Below are 7,500 nucleotides of genomic sequence, written 5' to 3'. Positions count from 1 at the left end.
AATCAGGGACGTAGCCGAGGTAGCGGCATTTTCAGCAGTAACCAAGATTGAGGGATTGAGGGCTCAACATAGGGTGGAGCTTCGGCTATGATCCATCAAAGGAGGAGAGATCACTTCCTGGACTCTATCGTCGAACTGGTTCATCATTTATGCATTGACTCTTCTCTCGTTACTCTTCGTCGGCTCTTCGTCCTCGAAAAACAGCAACCAAACGACCTCCGGAATCGAACCAAAACCCAACCGGAGCGAATGTTGAACTCTCTGATTCAAGAATGAGTGTAGTACCTCCCTCCCACAGGCCTTCTCTCTCTCTCTCTCTCTCTCTCTCTCTCTCTCTCTCTCTCTCTCTCTCTCTCTCTCTCTCTCTCTCTCTCTCTCTCTCTATCTCTCTCTCTTCTCTCTCTCTCTCTCTCTCTCTCTCTCTCTCTCTCTCTCTCTCTCTCTCTCTCTCTCTCTCTCTCTCTCTCTCTCTCTCTCTCTCTCTCTCTCTCTCTCTCTCTCTCTCTCTCTCTCTCTCTCTCTCTCTCTCTCTCTCTCTCTCTCTCTCTCTCTCTCTCTCTCTCTCTCTCTCTCTCTCTCTCTCTCTCTCTCTCTCTCTCTCTCTCCTCTCTCTCTCTCTCTCTCTCTCTCTCTCTCTCTCTCTCTCTCTCTCTCTCTCTCTCTCTCTCTCTCTCTCTCTCTCTCTCTCTCTCTCTCTCTCTCTCTCTCTCTCTCTCTCTCTCTCTCTCTCTCTCTCTCTCTCTCTCTCTCTGTCTCTCTCTATCTCTCTCTCTGTCTCTCTCTATTTGTCTCGATATAAAGACTAAACTCCTTGAACACAGCACATTCTTTACTACTTGTGTTCTCTGATCCTACGTCATAAGCCCTTCGTTTCATACAACTATGTCCTTGAAGTTTACATATGTTCTATTTAATCAAATAGAACTTCTGAGAGAAATAGCAAGACTGTAACCTGACATAGGAAAAGGTGTTCCAAGAATATCGGGTCATGTGAGGGAGGGTGGAAAGGAAGGAGCGTTGGACGGAAAAGAGGGGAAGAGATAGAGGGAATGGGAGAGAAGAAGTCGGGAGGGCCAGCATACCTCTACGTTACTTGACTGGACACAATGTCTATCACACTTTATCCAGATAAGGAAGACCTACCTCTTCCACCTCCTATTCTTCCTCTTCATTCTGTCCCCTTTGGTCTTTCTCGCCCTTCCTCTCGCCACTTAAATCCCGATGAGGGTGACGGAGACATCTTCGTGCTGAGACATCATGAGTAAAATCAGAGAAGAGGAAGCTTCTTTCCCTTTCCCAATCTCACTCAACCCAATCGAAAATCTTTATCTTCCTTCTCCGACTCTTCCCACTTCATCTTTTCTATTTTACTATTATCAACTCCTCTTAACAACCCCCTTTTTCTTTTCCTTTTCCTCCTACTTCCTCTCCATTGTTGCATTCAGGGTTTGCCTAATTACAGCTGCATTGCCAATAGCACTGCAGTAAATATAATTTAATTGTCTATGAGTTTATTATAATTTTATTCACTATAAACTGGAGGCGCTGAATTGAGAATACATGTTACAGTACACACACACACACACACACACACACACACACACACACACACACACACACACACACACACACACACACACACACACACACACACACACACACACACACACACACACACACACACACACACACACACACACACACACACACACACACACACACACACACACACACACACACACACACACACACACATACACACAAACACAAACACACATACACGACTCGAGACCGATTTGACGGCCCCGTCAGCTGCCAGCCTCGCGCGCCGTGTCATCTTGTTCGATGCAAATTAGTTGTCTAAGTACCCCATCCCCACCTATCCGCTTACATAAGGATTATGCTGAAACAATTATAAAGTAATCAAAGTTCAAGGGAGTTGAGCGCGAACTCGACAAACTCTAGTTTGCCTCAATGGAAGGCGAATCCTTTCACCTTCTGATCGAGGAAGGTTTTCTTTTACTGAACAAAATCGTCAGGCGGAAATTACAGGTAATCAGAAGAGGAATAACCAAACACACGAAAAGGTGGTTATTATGGGATATGAATCCTATCAGCAGCAGAGAGAAATCCTTTACCGATAGAGGAAACCTTACTCCATAAAACCCTACGCAAGATCAAGAACGAAAATTTCTTGAAGAAAAAATACGACACATAGTTGACCAAATCCACAGCTACTTCTGAATCCTTCAGTATATTAACATCTTTCATAAGCTCTATTCTAACCAGCACCATTGAGGAAGGGGACTTCGTCGCAAAGTTAGCGTGAAGAGCCTTCGGTTAATTCATTTGGTTTGGTGACTCAATTTGAATTTACTCTGTGTCAGGCAGAGAGAGGTTTCACTATAGTCATTGGACGTGCGCGCGCGCGTGTGTGTGTGCGTGGGTATGTGCATGCCCAGATCTGTTACTGTGCCCCAAACATACACAAACACATACACACACACACACACACACACACACACACGCGCGCGCGCGCGCTCGCACACACACACACACACACACACACACACACACACACACACACACACACACACACACACACACACACACACACACACACACACACACACACACACACACACACACACACACACACCACCACCACCACCACCACCACCACCACCACCACCACAACCATCTCCCTCATGACCCTGAGAAGGAGAAGGTCTAAGAAACTGATAACGTCATGTTACCTTATTCTTACTCCTCCACTTCTTCGTTCTCCTCCTTTCCGTTCCCCGGCCGCCTCGGCACCACTATCACAGAGAGACTCTTCCCTTGTTTACGTTAGTCTTGTTAGTTCATCAAGGACAGAATTCACGTTCTTCCGAGGCAAATTTGATTTCAAAAGAGGAATTTTCTGAAAGAAGAAAGATGATGTTTGTGTGAGTCTAATTGTGTGGGTATATGCTGTGCATACATGTGTGCATGTAGGTACGTGTTTGTATGTGTGTATGAGTATATACGAACATAAGAGCGTTTACGTGTTCAGGAAATGGTCCGATCGTAACCCGAATGGAATCGTCGGCAGAGTCTACACAAGGAAATGTGGATATTGTGCCGTGGCACATTGGGCAAACTCTCAAAAAATATCAAAGATCCCGACGACTTCATTTCGGTCCCAACCCGACTGGCTCATTCGCCCCAGGGAAGCCTTCAACAGTCCAAATCTGAATCGATTAACTCTTATCTCTAACGACTTCCTTGCATATATTCTATTCTCTCTCCTATATCGCTGTTTCATTCAGTCCTGAGGAAATTCGTACAGAAGTGGCAAATTTTTGCGTCTAAAAATGCAGACAGCTTTTGTCCCTAATTCTCAAACTTTGTTAAATGTACAATTGATTCCAACTTCTTTTGTTTTCTGTGTTAATCAGTCGTACTAGTGAACAAAGTTTCTGCGTTTTAGAAATGCATTGAAATGATTAGAACAACGTGTGTTTCAGATGAAACACGGTTCGTAGCTGTTATCGTGTTTGGTTTGTTTGTTCGAAATTTTTCTTTCAATTTATCCGACTCGTATGTTTATTCTGTCCGTCGCCGGGGGATTCTATTCCGCAGAAGGAAAATCTCTCGGGGTCTCTGAAGGGTTAAAAACATATTGCTACAATGTACCTTATGATGTGCCTCTTCCTCTGCAGAATAATTCTCTCAATGTTTTGTCAGCAGCCGATGTTTTCTTATGTCTCGACCACGTCACGGTTCGTGCTATGGCGATAACCTGCTCATCGAAACCTGGCTTCGGTTCTCCGTAGAGTTTTGTGAAGTTCACTTGCCTATTCTATATTCTCTCGTCTTCTCTACAATATTCCCTACATTAGTCTATTTCCTACTCATACTTCATCCTATCTTTGAGTACATGCACCCAAATACACACACACACGCACACACACACACATACACACACACACGCACACACACACACACACACACGCACACACACACACATACACACACACACGCACACACACACACACACACACGATCTATGGTCGTATGACCATAGATCGGTCATACGAGCTCTGAGCTCTCTTCCGGGAGGGAAATAGCTGTCAATCACGAGTCCAACACGTGATCCAAAGACCAAGGTGAATACACACACACACACACATACACACAAGCACAAACACACACACACACACATACACACATATATACACACACACACACACACACACACATATATATATATATATATATATATATATATATATATATATATATATACACACACACATACAAAAAAAAGTATCGATCGACGGCGCAATGGTAGCGATCGCAAACGCTAGTTCAGTGGTTCGAGTTTGAATCCCTCCTAAGGCTGCATTGTATTTAGTATCACCTCGTTGCTAGTCGGAACTCTAAATATCGTGGGCGGGGAGTTGGATGTGTACGGTCACTGGATCACTCATGGAGCGGTCATATAAAGAGGTCTGAGCTCTCATTCGGGAGGGTAATAGCCGCCGATCACGATTCTAACACGTGACCCAAGACCAGGGTGAGTCACACACACACTCGGGCACACACTCAGCGTCAAATCCTTTACAGTCTTTCAAAAAAATAGTAACTTTCTAAAGAATATCGCCCAAAATTTTGACTCGCTTGAGGAGGAAGGAGGTGAGGGAGTAGGTGGAGGATGTGAAAGGGGGAAGGGAAATAGGGAAGAAGGGAACAGAAGGAAGAAGGGAAGGGGAGAGGAGAGGTAGGGTGAAGAAGAAGAGGAGGAATGGGAATGGGTCAAAGGGGAGATGAGAGGGGGAGGGAGAGGAGAAGGAAAGATGGGATAGGGAAAAGAGTGGAAGGAAAGTAGAGAGGCAAGAGAGAGGGAAATGAAAGGAAAGGGAGAGAGGGAGGAGTTGCTATGCGTGATATTTAAAATTGCAATATTTTGAATATGATGGCGTTCTGTATCACCTGAAGTTTCCGAAACCTTCTTGCACCAAGGAATTCTTCCGGAGTTTCGAGAAGACGATAACGATCCCTCTCCCACTTCACCCTTTACGACTTTGGGACCACAAGAGAAACACGCACACCTTTGTCTTCTTTTGGTGACATTACGCGAGTGAATCTCGCGTCGTATCACATCGGGAGATAAAAACATGAGTTTCTTCTCTAAAGCAATGCCCCCCACCGTTTGGTTTCACGAAGGTGTGAAACATCGCCCATCATGCGACCGTTGCATCACCGACCTTTCCTCCTCTGACGTCATGTCGCACGATTTTGGGCAACCGTTAAGACATTTCGTCATATTGTCAGGCCTCTGGTTTACGTAAATACTTTGTCATGTTCCTGGGTCAACCATGACAAAACCAAAACATAGTACTTATGTTTTGATAGGAAATTTCTAAAATAAAAAAAAAATACAAAAACTTTTGACAAAAATTTGCAAAATCTTGAAAATCCTGGATATCAGGAGCACGTTAACATTTATTACAGTATAATCGAAAGGCATTTTTGTTCTTAATACTTGAAATCTCTGAATTTCACTGATTTGCAATGAAGAAAAAATTCGGTATCACATTTCATGCTTTTCGTGTTCTAGAACTCAGCTGATTAAAATCGTCAGGCCTTATCTGAACAAAACCCCTAAAGGTCTTCACCAGGTAGCAGACGCTAACCCTCTTATCACAAAATACAATGCGCATATTCCATCTCTGGTTACCATCAGGAGATTGTAGTCAACGGACGGAAAACTTCACTCATCCAATATGTCTTTAATGGATAGAGAATACACTTTTCCATTTCTCCCACGACTCCTACACATCTTTGTAACAATAGCCAACACAATTGGTTGCAAAGATCAGTCTGAAAATACAAAGATTGATATACACCCCCCTGGCGTTTAAATCCAGTTGGATATCACAGGAATAACCTTACGAACAAGAGAGATGTCTGTGTTTGATCAAGGGGATGGATATGTCACAGGGAAACACTGACAAGAGGTAGGTAGGGAGGAGGAGGAGGAGGAGGAGGAGGAGGAGGAGGAAGTTATAGGAGGAGGAGGAGGAGTAGGAGGAGGAGGAGGAGGAGGAAGAGGAGGAGGATGAGCGTGGGCATCCCAGCCACAGGGAAAATACCTGCTGCCGGTTGGATGTCAGCCATGGGAGATGAAGATAGTGAGAGGATCACGTGAAGAGGAAGGAAAGGATGAGGACGAACGTGGGAGTTAGAGTGAAGGGAGAGAGTGAGGGTGAAAATACCGAGAGAAATGGTGGAGGAAATGGAGGAGGAGAAGAAAGAAGGGAGAGGGTGTGGGTGAAAATACCGAGAGAAATGGTGGAGGAAATGGAGGAGGAAAAGAAATGGAGTGTGTAGGAGATGAAGAAAGAGGAAGAGCAGGAGAAATATGGAAATAATGGGAATAGGGAGGAGAAGGAGTGAGACGAGGAAGAGGAGTAGGAGTAGGAGTGGGAGGATAGTAGTAGGAGTATGGTATACGAAAAGAGGCAAGACACAGAAAGCGATACAATATATATATATATATAAATTTATATATATATATATATATATATATATATATATATATATATATATAAACATATATATATATATGTATATATATACATGTATGTATATATATATATATATATTTATATATATACATATATATACATGTATATATATACATATACACATATATATATACATATATATATATATAGAGAGAGAGAGAGAGAGAGTGAGAGAGAGCGAGAGAGAGAGAGAGAGAGAGAGAGAGAGAGAGAGAGAGAAAGAGAGATTTCCATGATCATCATACCTCAAATTTCAAAACGAAGACGAAACAAATTTAATCCTTTAGAAAAAAAAAACGTTCATGTAAAATACGAATCAATCCAGCTTTTCTTGTAGACATCAGGCTTTGAATTTTATAAAAAAAAATGAATAAATAAAAAAGTATATATTTATACTCGTATCGACCCACATTAGTACAGTTTACTGCATTCTTCCTCATTTTCTTTAACGTACAGAATGATCGCTTCAATTCTTCCTCCGGCGCTTATATGCCTGGAGATGAGGAAAGAAAGAGTTGGATGGTTTCACTGAATCCATAAAGAGGAGTAGACAGACATAGGCGTGGATAATGTAGACAAAACTGGAAGGGACGTGAACAGGTAAATTTTCTCTGACCAAACACAAATTACACAAAGACAAAAGGCAGACTCTCGTCTTGTCACAACACTCTTTTATTTCCATCCTCACTGAACTGGCAGCCGAACAAAAGCGACCTTTTACTGCTCACACTATCAAGCTCGACACCCATGAAGACGACTCCAGCGCTTTCACACAACATCAACATTATACCCCAAAATCATCCGCAGGGCCAACTAGGGGAGAGGAAGGAAAGTGATTTCTTTTATTTTTTATTCTCTTCGTTTCTAATTTTTTTCTTCGTCCTCTATTATTCTTTTCGTGCTCTCTTGTCTCAGAATATTTTTA

This window comes from Oratosquilla oratoria, chromosome 36 (assembly GCF_046742065.1).
Source record: "Oratosquilla oratoria isolate Oo_2021 chromosome 36, ASM4674206v1, whole genome shotgun sequence".
NCBI lineage: Eukaryota > Metazoa > Arthropoda > Malacostraca > Stomatopoda > Squillidae > Oratosquilla > Oratosquilla oratoria.
The sequence above is the reverse complement of the archived record's forward strand: the minus strand, read 5'-3'. Positions refer to the sequence as shown.